This window comes from Lagopus muta, chromosome 8 (assembly GCF_023343835.1).
Source record: "Lagopus muta isolate bLagMut1 chromosome 8, bLagMut1 primary, whole genome shotgun sequence".
Taxonomy (NCBI): domain Eukaryota; kingdom Metazoa; phylum Chordata; class Aves; order Galliformes; family Phasianidae; genus Lagopus; species Lagopus muta.
Window position 1 is genome coordinate 3454973 of NC_064440.1, and position 18452 is coordinate 3473424.

The 18452-nt window shown below is 43.1% G+C and overlaps 1 long non-coding RNA gene across 1 annotated transcript; it reads left to right on the top strand.

Annotated features, from left to right (window-relative positions):
- The first annotated feature begins 10302 nt into the window (after positions 1-10302).
- LOC125696778 (uncharacterized) lies at positions 10303-17948 on the top strand. The gene is made up of 2 exons (XR_007378528.1): positions 10303-10366; positions 17401-17948. It is a non-coding gene; the product is annotated as an uncharacterized LOC125696778 (long non-coding RNA).
- Positions 17949-18452: the final 504 nt, after the last annotated feature.

Consider the following 18452-nt stretch of genomic DNA (forward strand, 5'->3'; position numbering starts at 1 on the left):
AGAATCATTCTAGTATTTAATTTCTATCCAGATGTGAATACATGGCTCAAGGCAGAGGACACCCAGAAATTCAAACAAAGGTGTACAGCTCTATGCTGTGTAGGGCTAGATGTGATAAAAAGACACTCAGAGCACAACCTTTCTCTGCAGAGTTCCTTTAGTGGTAAGGATGCATCAGGCACCTCCTGGCAATGCATGCAGCCCCTGAGGTTTCCTTGAGGTTGCTTAGGCATCAAGAATACAGACAGTGCAGAAGGTTTTCTAAGCTGTCCATCAAAAGCCCACGAATTCTCAATGGCAAGCGTTTAGAGAGGCTTTGCAGTCCTCCAACATTGGAGGTTCAAAAAGTTAACAAGAACCTTGTTAACTTGAGCCCACATTCCACATGCATTCACTGTTGAGCCCAAACTGTAGGTATTCAAGACTATGAAAGGGAAGTCATACTGGGGGTGAGAAAAAAAAGATTTTTAAAATCCATTTGTCACTGGCATATGAAAGTAAACCTTATCTAATGCAAGCTGTTTTCTTCTTTTTTGGGGAGAACGCTGTCTCAGTATATGGATATACTAAGCAATTTCAGTCTTGCGTGGATTTTGGGTCTAACACAGCTGTGGAGAATCTGTTGCTCTCTTTATGTAGGAGAATCTGAAGCTCCGGAGCATCATTCTTGGGTCAGACGTACTTTTTCCCGTATTCTTACAAAAGAAAGCAGAAATTTACACCTAGGCTCGACTCAAGTGCATGAGTAACACAGGAGGATTACTCAACATTTGATTTCAAGTCTTTGAATCATCAGGGCCTGAGTTACCACAATGGCAACTTTAAAATGTCAGAGCACCACCGCTGCCATGCAAACAATGCTGTTTTCTTCTTTCGCTGTTAAGAATAGGTTTGCTCATTCATAGTGCAAATAAAGGGACATCTTAAGGCCCAGATCTGCTAACAGTGAAGTCATTAAACAACTGACTTCAATTCACATGAGCAACGTTTCTTTCCTGAATAATAAAGGCAAAACCACAGCCTTAGTGAACAATTCATCACAATATTAGGGCAATGACACTGAAGTCCACAAAGTGGTTGGTGCATTCAAGAAAGACACAACCAAAGACATTCATGTATATGTGCCCTGCCAAATGGGAGCATGGGCAGGTGGGTAAGTACTTTTACCCAATAAAGTATTCAGCAAATATTATACTATTTCGAAGCGTGCAGTGAAAAGGTCTCCTTTCATGTTTTTACCCAACACTAGTATTAAATAATTGCTTTAGAAGTATTTAGGAGATGTGGTTGACAAATAATGGAGCTATAAGTGTTTGAAAATCCCGTATAGTGCATGTGCAGTCCACTGGCTCCAGACATACATCTACAATCTGGAGTTGTGCAGCCTGAAATAAACACAGCTGTGTTTATCTGAATGTGTGATCCCATGTACATGGTAGAAAGTTCAAATAAATGCACTCAGTGCGATGATGCTGTAAATGCAGCGAGCGCATTTGTCAGATGTGTGATGATGCAATCTCTTAAATAAACAGACTGAGCTGTTTGTTTGAATCCTGAGCTGCACAGACATAAAAATATATGTACATTAATTGGAGCCAATAAAATGAAATCCAAAACAGCTATAAGATCTTAATTGAACCCTAACTGAAAATTCGGTTGTTGTTCTTACACCCAGAGTAAACAAGGTCTGTGTATCGTTTTGAAGCGTATGGTCTAAAACGTAGCCAATAATTGACTAATGTAGTAAATGACTTTCAGTTCTGGTTTTAGCTGACCAACCCCGGGTTTTTCCAAAGATGGTCCTTCATCTGAGGCCAACCCTAGAGCTTATAAGATACCCCCGAGTTTTCATCTCATCATCTAAAGACGTAGTTATATTTTACAGCTCAAGTATATTTGTTTGGGATGTGTTATCTGTTTGATATTCAAAGGAACCAATCGTCTAGAAGAATAAGTTTGATGAGCTAAAGAATATCTGAAGGAGAAAGAAAAGATGAATGAATGTAGATGCTATCAAAGCTGTTGTTTTACTCTGAATTCACATTGGCTCAGCATTTCACAATAAACTCATTCAGAACATCAAGTTACTGGAAAAAATCCTCCACTTGAGAAATATGCAATAGTTACTGATGAGTCAGAAGTTGGAAGTAGTGACACCACTGTAAACAATTCAAAAGTCCTGCTTTTCTGTATTATTTGACTGCTCTGCAATCCTAAATAACATTGCTACAAAAGTGTCATAAAGCCTTTTCAGTTGTCTTCAGCACATTCACTTTGAAAGCGTGATATGTGAGAGCGGCCTCAAGAACGGCCACCGTAGAATAAGACCATCCAATTTCCTATGTGCTTTAAAATCTTGCCCAAAAGATGGCACTAACATTGTTTTTGGTAACATATACTAGATATAGATTTAATTCTTCCCCATTTAATATTATTTTCAAAATGGTCACAAATAGATGTTGGAAGAACGTTCTCAATAAGCTCTACAACAGAATTAACCATTGTCGTGTAGAGACTGAGCTCGCCCTACGTCAGGAGCATCAGGTGCTGCACACAAAGCTGGTGCCTGACCAGCAGATGTATCTGTCAGAATACAGAAACTGAGCTGTGAAACCTGCCTTCCTGGACTATTGAAATCTATGCAAAATGCCATACAGTGTACCAGAATGGCATCATACACTTAAACCGTGCACTACTGCTTCTTTTGAAAAGTATGTTATCACAGTGTATGTTAATATGGTTTATTTCTAGTACACACGAAGGCCATCTTTCCTCTTCCACCTCACCTGATCCTGTCTGTGGCCTTGAGGGAGGTGGGCCCCAACAGAGCTAAAAATCTGGCACTGATCTGGCAGGACCAGAGCGTGTGAGAAGCAAAGGGATCAGATGGGGTTGCCAGAATTTACAGCAGCACTGGGGAGGAAAATAATCACAGAATCAAATAATATCTCGAGTTGCAAGGGACCCATAAGAATTGTTGAGTTCCAATCCCTGGCTGCACACAGCAGCACTGAAAATCAGACCATTCCAGTACACAAGGGGTGATGAGATGTGTTGGCACTGTGACAGAGACATGGAAGGAAGTCACAAGAGAAGATAACAAGACAAACAGGTCAGTGAGAGAGGTGTGCCTGTGGAGCAAGGACACCCTGCTTGTGCTGTGCAAAACTAGCACCAGGGGTGTTGTGGGATCTGGGAGGAACAAACAATGGGCAAAATAAAGGGCAAAAGAGGGAAAAAGAGGAAAAAAGAGGAAAAACAAAAGAAAGATAAAAAGAAAAACAAAGGATCTGGAAGTAACCAGCTGCAGACAAGCGGCTGCCAAGCCTGCCAGGGCACAGAGGCCAGGAAAGGGGATACCTCTGTCTGGGAGCAGCTGTGTGCTCCCACACAGGGATGCTGGGGATGTTGGGCAGTGCTGGAGGAGAGAATGAAGAACCTGGGATGGGAATGCTGCTGAATGGGAGAACCAGAGGGCAGTGAGCAGAGGAAATGGGCACAGGGTCTGGAGGCACGGTAGGGAGATCAGGAGTGGTGGTACGATCAGATGGTAAAGGTGAGGCAATTAAAAAGTAAGGGGTGAGGGATGGCACTACTCGACACTACTTCTTTACCAGCCCCAGAAGATCTGTGTCCCAGCCCTGCTGTCGCCCAACCCCAAGGTTGGCAAAGAAAGCAGCTCCTGGAGAGGGAAGCCCTGGCCACCGCTGTTACTTTTGATTTTAGTTTCCCAGAGACAGAATCCTGTCTGCCTTTTCGAGTTCTGTTTTGGTTGTTGCACAAACAATGTACAGCTCTCTGACTTGATTTATTTCATGGAAGGAATTAGGGAGAAAAGAGAAGTGTGGACCTGTGACTGTGCCGCAAAGCAGTACTGGGCGCAGCACGGCGACACGGGGGAATTTACAAAAGTGAAAAATTAGATACAGCTACTGAGGCCACCAACCACAGGTGGGTTCTCTGCCATTAACATAAAACCCCTCGGTTCAGAGGAATCCAAAGAGCACATCCCCAATTACTGCAAGCTACCATCCCTGCTCCCGTCGAGGTCCCTGAGAAAAATCTCACACCGTGGTCGAAGGGACTAAAAATCCCCAACTGATTGCTGGGAAACTCCCTGCAACAACATCCCCGCACACAGAAAGTTTTTTGTGCTTCAGGAAATCAGATTATCTAAATGCAACTGCTTGCTTCTGCACAGGAGAAGTGCGTGAGTGCCTGCAGCTCGTCTGGCTGTAGGAGCACCGATGCAGGAGAATACCTGGGAAAAACCTCCTACAATAGAGTGCTGAGCCAGAACGGGACTCTGCCACCCCTTCACCCCCCTCTTAATGAATTTTGCAAAAACCAAAGGGAACTGCCATCCTAACAACAGGAACTGGACAATTTGTGGTAGGTGCTACGCATGGCAGTGCTAGTAGCAGCAGGAGTGCCATGAATATGGAAGTGAGGAGCTAACAGGAGGAAGGGACATTTGGAGAGAAACATCTCACTCCACTTCTCATAACAAAAACTAGTTTTCAAATCTTCGGCAGCGAAGCAAATGGGTAGGGTGTCACTGGTTCAGCTGAAAACTCACTTGCACCTTATGGTCACCATCTGTGGTGTGGAACGTTTTCAACCTTGACGAAGCAGATTTGTCCGAGGATATTTCCTCTCTTTGAAATAAGAGAATTAGATGGTAAAACCGGAACCCGTGTTGGCACATCTACACTCAGGCAATCTCTGGAAAAAAGTATATCATCGCCACCAGCGTCTGGTTGCCAACCTGTAAAAAGTAACACCCAGCACCCCCAGGCTGCTCCAGCTGCGTCGGTGCTGAGCAACACCAAAGGCCGCTGTCTCTCCCTCCTCCTCTTTAAAATATGAAGTGCCTCGTGAGAAGCTCATGGGAAGAAAGGCTCGTGCAGCAGGTGGCCACATCTGTGCCCGTCTTGCTGCATCCCAAACAATTTGGTTTTAAACTGAGACACAGGATGTTTAGGTTGGATATTAGGAAGAAGTTTTTCACACAGAGGGTGGTGAGGCACTGGAACAGGTTTCCCAAGGAGGCTGTGGATGCCCCATCCCTGCAGGCATTCAAGGCCAGGCTGGATGTGGCTCTGGGCAGCCTGGTCTGGTGGCTGGCCACCCTGCACATAGCAGGGGGTTGGAACTGGATGATCACTGCAGTCTTTTCATCCCAGGCCATTCTATGATTCTATGATTCTATGATTCTATGATTCAATTTGCTCCTGGAACTCCATGGAGGAAACAGAGAGCGATGGCAGGCGTGGAAGCATGAGAAGAGGGGGTGGAAGAGACACGGGTGGGCATTGCTGCTGGTGTCTCAAGGAGACCCCAAAGCCCATGAGATGCTCGCCCTCCTGCTCCAGCTCAGTGGCAGGAGATTTTCCCGAGCCCAGCCAGCAGACGAGCACAAAACCAGCACACATTTCAGATATGTATGTACAGCCAAGCCTTCTTCCACTGTTGAGATGGGAGAGAACACAGACGTATAAAACATAGATGGTTTCCTTTTGATTTGCCCTTCATTCGAGAATTCTCCATTGGCTGTAATTGCATTCACAATACTGTGGCATTTGTGTATTTTTCAAATAAATGAGTGAATAATCCAAATGATGCCTTCATCTCTGGACAGAGCTTTTCATTTTAACTCATTTAACATTTTAATAATTTCTTAAGCATTGTAAGGAGGATTGTGTGTCAATTTGGAGGGCAGCACTGCAGACTTCTGCTGGGATTTCCCAGCATGACTTTGGGCAAACCATTACATCTGCCCTGCAAAATTCTTCAGCCTGCAAAATGGGGACAAATCAACTTGGCACCTCAGAAGTGTATGTGAGGATGAAGTCATGCCTACGTGCGGCTGCAGAACACATCTTGGGGCCAAAAGGATTCATGCAAAGGGGCAGAACCAGTGGTGCTTTTTGCTTCTAAAGAGGTAATCATGCTTTGCTTTTCCCAGCCACAACCCTGAAATGTCACTGACATTTTTGGACTTTTGAGGAAGAGCATGGCCAATTGCCACTACAGCCACACACATAAAGTTCAGTCTGGTTCGACCACATTTAATCTGTTTGTTGCATGATGCTTGAATTTTACTTCTCCCAACTTCAGCATTTTTTTCCCCATGAAGAGGTGGAATCCCACTGAGTTTTGCTTCAGCGGAGACAAGTAGCATGGTTGGGCTAATTAGAATCCAATTAACGTAGGCAAATTTAACTGCTTCATTTCCAGATCTGGTGGATTTCCAGATCTGGTGCAGAGTGTCACACGCTCCAGTGACACAGGAAGCACTGCAACGTGAATTAAGCATTGTTAAAAACAGGCAGCCAGAACAGACAGCACGGCAATCGTCTGCCTGCAGAAACCACAAGAAAGGGCACGGCCCTCACCATCAAGAGCTTCATACGTAACTCTGGCCTTTAAAATGTATGACAGTGACTCAGAACGAGGAAGGCAAGAAAATCTGCAGAAAAAGCAGTTTGTCACGATGTGGGATTCGTTTCTTCAACAGCTATAACCTCAGTTTCCTGATTCAGCAACTTTGATGCCTATAAATTAAAGAAATAAAGTGAAATGGCAACACATTTGCATGGAGAGGAGGTAGAATGGCGTCCAAAAGGAGAAGCTTTCTGGTAGTCAGGAAATCCGTCATAATGTGCCTGTGTTGAAGATGAGTGGTACCAGCAGAGCTGGGAGAATCTCTGCATGACCACTGAGCTTACCAAAGCCTTGGAACCTCTCAGCCACAGGAAAGGCTTGGCCCGATTTCTTCTGGGATGAATCTTGCAAACGCGCACTGAACGTTTCAGGTTGGATATTGGGACCAGGTTGGGTACTGGGAAAATCTTCTTCTCCAACAGAGTGGTTGGGCACTGGCACAGGCTGGCCAGAGAGGTGGTGGAGTCACCATCTTTGGAGGTGTTTCAAGAACCATGGAGATGCAGCACTGAGGGACGTGGGCAGTGGGCAATAATGGTGATAGGTGGACAGTTGGACGTGATGATCATAGAGGTCTTTTCCAACCTTGGTGATTCTGTGATTCTGTGTTTCTAAAATGCCCAAAGCCCAGCACAGGGGCTCCAAAGCAAAATCAAAATAGAGTAGATAAATAATAAATTAAATAACATAAGTTAAAGCCTGCTGGAAATGAAAACTGATTAGCCAGATTTCACAGAGGGCTTCAATTAAGTCTGTTTCTCATTTTTGTTTATCTATATTTAATACTGATAAATAATGTTATTTCATTACAATTCTCTGAAGGGTGTTTCTAGTGTTTCTTAAAGGGATAGCCAGACTTGAAGGAAAAAAACAACAACCTGTGCTTCAAGTAATAAGATAGTTAAAATGGAAAAAGCATGTTTTCTGCACCCTGTTCCCATTCTGACTTTGCAGCTGCTACAGAGGGAGCTTTGCCCTGAGTCCCGTCCTCTCCCCATGTGCAAAGCCTGCAATATTGCCTACTGCTGAGCTTAAATGCTGCACTCATGATTCATTTACTCACCTCAAAGTTAAGAGAAGAAAGCCCAAGAAGCTCAGTTCTATTTTATATTTACAGAAAAAGGATGCAAATATTAAAAATTTGTTTCTCACCATTCATTTAGATTGAGAAGTAATAGCCTTAAGTTATGCTGAGGAGGGTCAGGTTGGATATTAGGGAAAATTTATTCTCCAAAAGAGTGGTGATGCAGTGGTCCAGCTGCCCCGGGAGGTGGTGGGGTCACAATCCCTGGGGGTGCTCCAGATCTGTGGGGACGTGGCACTGAGGAATATGGCAGTGGACATGGTGAGGTGGGTTGGGAAACCAGTAGTCTTTTTTAACTTCAACAACTCTGTGATTCCATGATTAGATTTAGGAGGCAACAACTAGCAATTGGGAACATTTGATGGCTCTGATCTTCATAAACAGCCATGTTCAGAGATCAGTGTGATATCCCAGAGCCCTCAGTATCTCCCCAGCATACCTGTTCTCTAATCAAAGCCCATGCAAGGTGACAGGGCAGCACATTAATGGGTGGAAAGAGCTGGACACAGGGCAGTAGCGCATGGGTGAAGGTTGCATTTCCACATTCCTCCACAGGTCACCCTCCTGGTCTCAGCAACCTGACAGCCACATACTGCATTACTTCACTAACACAGAAAGCTGCACTATGTTTCCTACAGCTGCCTAATGCTGTTTAATTGTGCTAATTTAACATAGGTGGGCTCCACAGCAGGCTTTGCCTCAGGCCCAGCTAAAAGGAGAAAAGCAGGGAGGAGAGAGGTGGTGGGTTTGCTGTGTTAGTGAGAACTCAGTTATGGGGAGGGAGGGGAAAGGTTGGAGTCTGTCCTTACAAAACAGCACAGAGTTTGTTGGATTTGTGGTTTTGAGGCAATACACAGTGGTGGCTTCCCAGACTAGAAGGCTCTAAGATGTTGTGGAGGCTGTTTTGCTTACAGATTTTTTGCAGAATTTCTAATTTCTGAGCCCAGGTGACTCTATCAGATGCTTTGGAGAGATGCAGGGAGCATTGCTGTTGCACTAGGATGTCCTTGTTCCTCCTGCTATGCCTATTTGTCTGCTGGTTTGCAGCCCAGGCAGAGCTGTGCCTTTAGATGGGCTGCTGGATGTTTGAAAAGTTGTGAGCAGGTAGGAGTGCTCCTGAAGCTCACAGGGTCACAACTGAGACTCAGTTCTCAGTGTGCTGAAGGAAGATGCCCAAAGATTCCACAGGAAGTACAGATGGAAAGCCTTATTTCTGTATGTCCTCTGTTTTCTCAGGCTGTTTTCTAGTCTGAAACCCAGGTCTGAACCTAGTGCTTCTTCTGCATGGAGAGGAAGGGCTATGGCTTCCTGCTCGTTTCTATGGCTCTCCAACAAGTAGGGCAGATGGGTCTGTGGCCACTTCCATCTCAAGCTTCAGCCTCTCATCTCCTGCACAAGTCCCCCAGCACTGTGATGGGGTTGAACTCAGGCTGTACACTGACGAATGCTGCATAGCTCCCAGAAGCAAGAGAAGAAAAAGCAAATGGAGATATGGCTTCATGTTGTGAGTACTTGCCAAGATGGGGAAGCCTAGGTTGTCATTGCTGGAAAGCAGGATTTTCCCTGTTGCTAAAAATGTGCCTGCATGTCTCAGGAACAGTGAGTGGGAGAGAGTCCCCCATTCCCACGTGGGTGCTCTCTCTGTGGGGCAGCACAGCCGTGCTCCTGTGCCACTGCACTGTGAGCTGCTCTGCACCACGTGTTTGAGTCCAGGATAGACAGAGAACTGACTAAAGAAAATTAAGCTCCACCTTGATGTCCCACTTTTCTCAGGCTATGTTTTTGCAACTTGATAGCAGATGGTATGTCTTAGGTACATCACTTCAGAGATGCCAAGTGATGTACTATCTATCAGTGTTTTTGTTTCGTGATGAGGGAAATTTTTGACTCCTGCTTACACTTGGGGAGCTGCAACGTTGAGACAGGTGTGATGCTATTCTGTAGTGCTGTATCATCTACCCAGAGCTCTTATGTCTATTTTTAATCTGGACACAATGGGAGCTATTAATTAGGGAAGCATGTCTGGGTGTTTCATACAAACTGTGTGTGCTATAATGGTATATTAGAGCATCTTAATTTTCTTTAGAGGCTACAATTAAGGGTAAGTTTGGTTTTATCAAATAAAAGAAAAAGAATCATAGTGCAAACAAAGGTTGCAAATAAAGGGGAGCCAAGTCATAGGAGGATATGTATGTGATTCCAGCCCAAACAGCTTAACGTGTGCATCCTGTCCATCTACTATAAAGGAGCCATTTCATGCTCCTCTTTAAAGGCATCAGCTTTGAAGTGAAGTCTGTTCAAGGCATCTCAACAACAGCTTCACTGTAACTGCAGCAGGACAAATGGTGTGATCTCATACTGTGTGAATGAAGGACTATGATGTAATGAAGGAAACGAAGCAAAATTCATCTCAATGAGGACTTAAAAATGTAAGTGATTGGCGTATAGTTGCTGTTTTTAAATGTGAGGATGATGACAATGCTGGACATAAATGCTTTATTATTATTATTGTTGTTGTTATTTCACTATGTGTTGCCAATCCCTTGGTTTGCATCTCGGCCTTAATTTACTACTGTGCTTTCCATTAACTGCACATCAGGTTGCATGGAACTGCTGAGTCCTGGCCTGAACCACTGACTGAGCACCTGTGGAAAGGATCAGTCAGCCCTGGGAGCACAGGTGAAGGCAATTCCAGTGTGTGACTGGAAGGGATGCAGCCTTGCTGTATCTCAATTAGACCTCATTTAAGGGCTGACTGCCACTGGAAAGGATTTCTTTCTGGAGGTTCCTCCTTGATGATGGTTTCCCCTATGAACCTGGAATCTTCTGATACAGGTGAGTGATCCTTTTTTTTCCTCTTCCTTTATACCACCTTTCTATTGTGCCGATCCTTTTCTTATCACACCTTTGTTGTAATGCCTTTCCCATTGTATTGATCTGCCTAGTTGCTACATAGATCATAGTCCTTTGGGTGGACTTGGATTGTTGAATAGATGTCATCTAATTTTACTGCTTTGTGGGATTGTAAAGAAAGAGCCTTTCCACAATGAAATGTATTTTGTTGAAGACCTGGAATTGAACTGTTATGTAAGAAAGTATTGAAAACCAGAGAAAAACACTACAAAGTAGTAACCAATTGATAAGGTCTGTGGCCTTGGCTTGCTGCTGGGGGGAACTGGTGGTACTCAAGGGGCTGAGCAGGCTGTGGAGTGAAGGGCTGTTCTTGGAAATAGTGAAAGGTGCTTATGGATAATCTGGGGGATTGCAGCTGGAACTGGGATGTCTCAGGGATGTTAAGGAGGTTTATCATGCTGAATGTCAGCAGTTGCAAGCATCCTCAAGCATCCTCAAGTGGGAGGTAGTCTGCCCTCAGGAGTGCTAGCGAAGAGGTATCAGTGAGAGCCAACAAATGTTAGAGACTTGCTATTGTGTTTTAAATGAGTTCTTTGACCTATAGCTTCATCTGCCATAGCTTGAATGAACATTACAGGCTGAACATTAGGTATTTATGTTCCTTTAACAATCTGTAATAAGCTATTGGGACTGATTTTTGACGTGTACACTGAAGTTATTGCTTTCTTATCAATATCACGGTACATTTATCAGCAGAGAATGATAATTGCATTGCTATGTATATAACTGATGTTGTAGTGGGACATTCTCTACACTGCACACAAATTGAATGCATTTCATCTTAAATACAAACCTATTAATTAAAATCAGAGAGAAACAGAGAGCTTTGAATTGCCACCTAGGAGGCACCTCTGAGCAGCATCTTCTCCATTAAACAACTTAGAGCCTTACACAACCTCCTACCCAGCTAATGTATTTATTTTAGAAGGAAGGAAGGAAAAAGTGCATGGCCAGAGGCTGGCAGGGCTGCAATCAAGGGCGCAAGAAGCAGGGCTGATGAGGCTGCTGCAAAAGGCTGAGAGCACGTTTCTGTACTGCAGCAGGCATTGAGCAGCATCTGCTGTGGTTGTGGCAGCAAGAGTAGCTTTCGTTCCATTCCTTGCTTTTCACACACTAGTAACTTAGACAAATGCACTGCATATGTGGACACAGGTAGTCATCTGCACTTCTCAAAGGTATCCAGCCAACTATGGGTTTTAATTACTTCAACATTAATTTCCTTCCAAGCTGGCTTTTTTTTTTTTTTTTTTTTTTTTTTGAGCCAGTGATGTACTAAATATGAGGCCAGACTTCAAGAAGGAAAGAATTTAAAGCAAGAATTCCTTTTTAAAATGACAGATCTTAATTCAAATTTAGCAGAATACGCAGGCTTGTATGCACAAGAGAGGAGAGCTTCAGTAATACAGGAACAAGCGCAGGTCTGGGGAGGATTTCCCTGCCACAGTTTAATGGAAATCATAAGAGAATGAGTCAGACCATACTTGAAAACTAATTGCCCATTATCCCAGTGTGATGATAGTTAACATTAAGATTTTCTGCAGTTCAGGTTAGAAAAGCACTGAAATGCTGTTATCTTTATCAACTGCCCACACGATAATAGAAATGTAGTAAGAACTTGCTGGGAGAAGGTGCAGTTCTCAAGGTCTGCCTCTGCTGGCATGGCATAAGGGGCAAAGAAAGGAACCGTGCCTTGTGCCAAAGCAAAAGCTGTTGCTCAGGAATATTCTACACCATAAAAGATCCCTATGCCACAAGCTGAAATAAGGCAAAATGGAGTCTGGTAAGGAGAAAAACCAAGCAGTATGGGCTAAAAGACCAGGTACTATGATAGAGAAGCTCTAGATCTGGGATTGGCTACATATGGAATTACAGCTAAAAGTAAAGGTTCAATATTAAGAATCAGGGCAAGAAATAGTAACTCTCTGTCTTCTTAGTATCAGGATTTTCTCTTAGCAAAAGAGCAAACACCTGCACAAGTGTATTTCTGAATCCTCAGTATTGCTGGCCAAACCAATAGGGCAGTGCACAGGGAGGGATGGGGAGAATGAGAGAGAGGGTGTAGAGAGGCTACTCCTCCATTACACCCAACTGAAGTATGGTGCTGTGAACTGGAAGAAACATTGTGTAGGTATTAGGTATTACTTTCCTGTATGCCTAAATGTCTCACTGTGGTATTTTCCTAAATAACCATTATTTTCCTCCCCCTAAGTGGGTTTTCCTCGTTTGAGATGTAAACTCATGCTTTGCAAAACTTCCTTGCTACCACAGAAGGGTGCTAAGGGAAAGTAGTGGGCTTTTCTCAGCTTTGGGTATAGAGAGTAGGTGACAACTGTTAATTTCCAAAGTATCTGTTGTCTTTAGAATCCACTCACTTTTCCTTCCAGCAGACCAACCAAGGGGCTGCATGCATTCAACCCAAAGCACTGCAGTCAGCTCCTTCCCAATTCCTACTGCAGTGCTTCCCATCTATGAATAGCAATCCCCACAGCTGGACCAGCCAGAGGGAGAGGGGCAGGACTTTCTGCCTTCTCTTTCGTGTGCACAGATGGAGGCAAGAAGAGGTCTGCTTTAGCTTTTAAACTCGACACTGTAGCTAAAGTTTCTTTTCAACTTGAATTAACAGCATCCCCTCTGCGTGCCCTGCAAATTATGTGGCCATGCTTCCACATTAGTTGGTAATGTATTCTGTGCTAATAATGTAATTATTTAGAAAACGCTCTCTATCACACAAAAGATATCAAAAGGCAAGCATAATCTAGGTAAGATCTTGTTCCATTAGCAACCCCCCCTCCTCCCCAACAGCCACGTGCAATTTTTTCCAGAAGTGACTCAAAAATTCACCTTGTGATACACTGACTTGTGCAAAATAGCTGCTCGTACACGAAACTTGTAGCAAGGAACTCCAAGAGAGCAGCACTACATTGAAAACAACTGTGGGCTTTGCTCTGAAACCTTTCTTTCCCTCACACCTGCTGCACTGGCACCTGCGGTCTTTCCCATTCTTGTCAAATGTTTCCAGTTTGAGATGAGTAATTGTGCCAGAATTCAGAAGAAATGTTATACTTAATACCGTATTACTGCAATAAAGATCTTAAACACTTTTATTTGCAAAGGTTACTATGACAGCTGTTCAGCTGAATATATTTTCAAAATGGATATTTATGTTCTTACACAGCTATTTGAATTCTTTTTCTTCCTGGGTTGTATCCGAGGCACTTTTTTTTTTATTTTAATTTTTTTAATGAGATTTGGAATGCTTTTCATTACTTAATTTATCTGGACCATTCTGCTTAATTGCTAGAAATCACTTCTATGTAAGGTATGTACATCTTCCACCTTCAATTTTTAATTGACTGCAATTTTATTTGCTGCACCTTTTTCATCTCATCTTAATTGATGGTGCTGTGACAGTTCCTTTTTAAATAGCAGGCAGGAAAGACAAAGTGTTTTCATACATTTCAAGGCCATTATGGCTTTCGAGCCCATCATCTGCAGGAGGCAGATCGCAGACATTTACACAGCCTACCTCAATTTTGAGTTATTGAGTCTGCAGCTCAGGAACTTCTGGCGGAGCTCAAACATATCTTCTAGGAAGTTTTCCAATTTCAAAGACTTCAAGTGACAAAAAATATCCCACATTCCATGCGTAGTATCCAAATGTTAAATTGTTCTAACAGTTAAATTATGTGCAATGTTAAAAATTTACACCTCATTTCTGATATAACTTTTTCAGCTTCAGTTTATAGGCAGACGGCCGTATTACGCCTGCATCTATCTTGTGATTAAAAGCACTTCCAGGATTGTGTATCTTCTCTGATTTATTCAACAGGCTCAGATGTAGGCTGAAATAAACGGCGTGTAACTGCGAAAGGATATTTCAAAAGATGATTTGAATGCACAGTGGTCAGCATTGAAGGTAGTTGCAAAGAGAAAGGTTAAGCGCTATAGATATGGAGAAGGGATGAGATGTCCAAGGGAGGGATTAGTGCATGAGAAATTCTCCATCCACCATAATTGTTTTAATGACAGTCAAGCCAGTGTGTGACTAAATTACCCTGCTTCTTTTCTTCATCGTCTTACAGATTTCCTGGAAATTGCTTTTGGGCACCAAGTGGGTGATGTGAACACGTTAGGTGTTGTACACATGGAAAGAAGAGCAGGGTAGCAAAACAGGCTGCCCAGAAAGGTTGTGGATGCCCCATCCCTGGAGGTGTTTAAGACTCTGGATGGGGCTCTGGGCAGCCTGGTCTAGTATTAAACGTGGAGGTTGGTGACCCTGCCTGTGGCAGGAGATCAGAGATTCATGACCTTTGAGGTCCCTTCTGGGCCGTTGTATGATTCTGTGAAACTGGGGCATTGAGAGTTTAATGAACACCTCATGAAAATTTGCTGGTTCAACACTGTGACCAGCGGAGCTGTGTCTGAGCTGCTCTTCTGCCATGGTCCCATGCCAGTTCTGTCTCCTCACCACAAAATTCCTCCTAGAGTTTTCCATGAAACCTCAATTATCCCACTTGACGTAGTCAGAACTTTTTCCAGCAAATGAACGTGAGGGCCTGACGCTGTCTTTGGGAAAACATGTTCTTCTCTCATGCAAGGTTTCCAATGGCAAAAATACCTCAAGGATGGGGAGCCCAATGGGAGCTGACACAAGGTAGTGCTTTAAATCTGCACATATTAATGGTAGAACAAAGCAAGCATAAAGGTGTGGTGCCATCTCATAACACGTTTGCACGCTGGCCTTGCAAACATATCTCAGATTGTTTTTGAAGTGGCCAGTTCCAAAAGCATGAGGGTAAATTGGAGCGATCTGACCATCAGTCATGACAAAATGGTCTCAGAGGTATCGTAACCACCATATAAGCCCTTCAGGATTGTTCCTGTTGCTGTGTTTTGTCTGGGCAGCCAAAACTTCTATAAACAGGAAATGGCAGACTTCAAATGATTTCTCTGCTTGAATACAGATTGGTTCAAGCCTTAGAGATCATCGCCCTTCTAACAAACAAGACTCATTTATGTGAATATTCAAAGGTGATTTAACTGTCGTGACTACCTAAAGACTTATGTATGCACTAATTTGTGTACTTAGCCTATATGTCCTGCTCCAGGAGCTTTGGACAGCAATATACTTTTCATTCCTTATGCTGCTAGGAGTCCTGTTTTTCCTTCTGAAACTCTTCTCCTATAAATACCGAAGAAAAATATAGTTTGTGCAATAGTTCCAGAGATATCAGTTGACCCAGACTGTATTTGTTTCCCTGAGCCATGTTTATAGCACTCTGGGGAAAACTGAAGTTTCAAAACCAGAACATCTATCCTCTGACAAATCTGCTGAACTGTGGAGCCTTATTTCCTGAGTTCCAGGTATTTCTTTTGGACTAGACACAGTAACACTTGTACATCATTCTGAGTCATTGCCTGTGCATATGTGCGCATTACATCCATTTTCTCCTGCACTGACAAGACATTGCCAAACATTTTAGCTTAAATAGAGCTGTATCTACAGCATCATTTTTTCACACGCGTTTTAGTGCAGTGAAAACTGAATTCTGATTTACAACCTTTTGGAATTTGTTTTTCACAGAGGTTTATGCCAAAGATGTTTTATTCATATAGAACACATGCCTGGCATTTGTTTCATTAAGATATTAAACTTGCACTTCATTTGCTCTCACCTAAGAGACCAGCCACGTAGGTGATTCCTAAGCCAGGGTCTGCAGTGGGCATGGCTAAGTGACTCAGAAAATGGCCTGTGACCTCATCTTTTGCAGCTATGACTGGGCAAGCCCACTGTTCAGAGTCCTGATTCAGTGGCAATTAAATAAACCAGAAAAGCACCCAACCCCACCCATTGCAGCTGGAGCTTTGTCTGAATGTGATAAGAGATCATTAATTTTCAATTTGACCTCAGCCTATAATGTTCAAGTGGCCTCTTTGTTCTCGTAGTGATGTTACAACCAAGGTCTGAGTCAGGGGAACTGGAAAGGAAATATTAAAATAGTCCTGAAAACTCCTTAGCCTTGTGATCTCGCTCCTCCTCACTTTGTGATTGTGCACACCTTATTCAGTGGACAATCACGGCTGCCCAATGTGGATTTCCTGCTGCTGACTGTTTCTCTCCCAGAGCAAACAATAGTGCTTCACAAAGGTGACCGATTGTGCAAGGCTAATAATGAATATTGAAACGCTGCAGCAAAAACATGTTGTGAACAAATGATAGGCTGAAGTTTATTTATATCGAATGTCTGTGAGTAACATTTGTCACAATTTACAAGCAGAATAAAAGCTGAAATTCACTGATTAAAGTGTTCCCTATGAATAGCTCATACAGCTCTGAATTCAAAGACGTATTTGAAGAAATTGTTATTACAATTCACTGCTAAAAGAGCTATTGTGAACCTATGGGCACACCAACAGCTGTCTATGGAAAATTATTATTATCAGAGAATAGAAAATGTCCTATTTTTAACAGATAATCCCAGAATCTGGATTGAATTAGAATGAAGGAGGGCCCATCTTTCACATCCTTTTTCATTCAGGCACTTGGCAAGCTGAGACTTTACAGAATGTAATTTAGAATGCTTAAATTGTTGTTTGTTAGTGGTGGTTTCTCGTTGTAACACCTCGGATGATTAGGCAGAGGACCTGTGTTTGAGTTATTCTACAGATGCACAACCACTTATCCCAGCCCTCAGGTGTCTTAGGTTTCTATTTGGGTTCACAGGTTTGAATGCAAGCAGTATCTTGGGGGGTTAGGGTAGTTTTACCATGTTGCGTCCCCCTCCGCCCTGCATTTAAGCAAATCCAGTTTTCCATTATTTCGTGTTTTGTACTGAAACAGAACATTCAAATCGGAAGGATTCTCTTCTTCTCATAGAATTAATGTGACTGGGGGACATCAGAATTAGGACCTGCACTCATTAGATGCTTTCTCTTTGTGGATTTTCTGGAGGAAGAAATCCTGTTGCAGGATTTTCCCATCACATCTGAGGAAAAGGCACGTGCAATATCCTGACTGCATCTTCATGATAGCTGGGAGACCTGCTCAGAAGCCTGCGGAGCTTTGTGCTTCCACAGCAGGCAAAGGAAACTTCTTCTGATGGAAACTTTCTGCTGTTCAGCCCCCCCTCCGCCTCTGCCTGCCAAAAGGAAATCAAGGAGGCAGGACAGAAAAAAAATGCTTTCACCTCTGACTGCTGATGCCCTGCCCTTTGCAAAGCAGAACAAGACCCTGTTTGTCCTGGCTCCGTTTCTCAGTGCACCTTCAGAAGGTGCAAGAGCTTCTGAAATGTCTTTCTGCTCAACGGAAAGGAGTGAGGGGTTGTAATCTGAGCACAAAGCAGGCTCCCCATGTGGAAAGTTAAATGTCCCGACTTCCTGATATGTAAATTCTTGTTTGCTCACACTGTTCGTGTAAAAGTAGTATCTCATCTCTAGAATGCACTTCCAGCCTGACTGCAACCCTGCATTTCTTTGTGTGCTGGGGGAAATAGGGAGACATGCACAGACTGATCCAAAAAGGCATGGGCACCAAGGGAAGAAAAAGCCTTCTGAGAAGCAGTGGCATAATGATTGCTTGCCAAAACATATGTAAAAAAGAAAGAAAGAAAGGGGAAAAAAAGAGGAGAGATTTCTGTTAACTAGCAAATAATAGGACTTAATAATTTTGCAGACTCTAGGTTTTACATGCCAAATAACTCTGACCTCAAGGAATGTTTTCCCTCCAGACCTGAACAATGTTAAGCAAGTTTAAAGGTATCAGAAAGGTATGGCTCAGCTGGTTAATAACTTATTTGGTCACTTCCTATCAGAGTCAAACATAGACTAATGAAAAAAAATAATTGCTCCTTCTTGATACTGCCTATTGGACTCGTAAATATACGTAGACCTTCTGGTGGGAAAAAAGAAAAAAAAAAAAGAAGTGAATGTGGGTTCAACTAAGTTTCAGCTTCCTGATGATATACGTTCAGACAATCGGGGAAAACAAGCAATATTATCTATGTTCCAC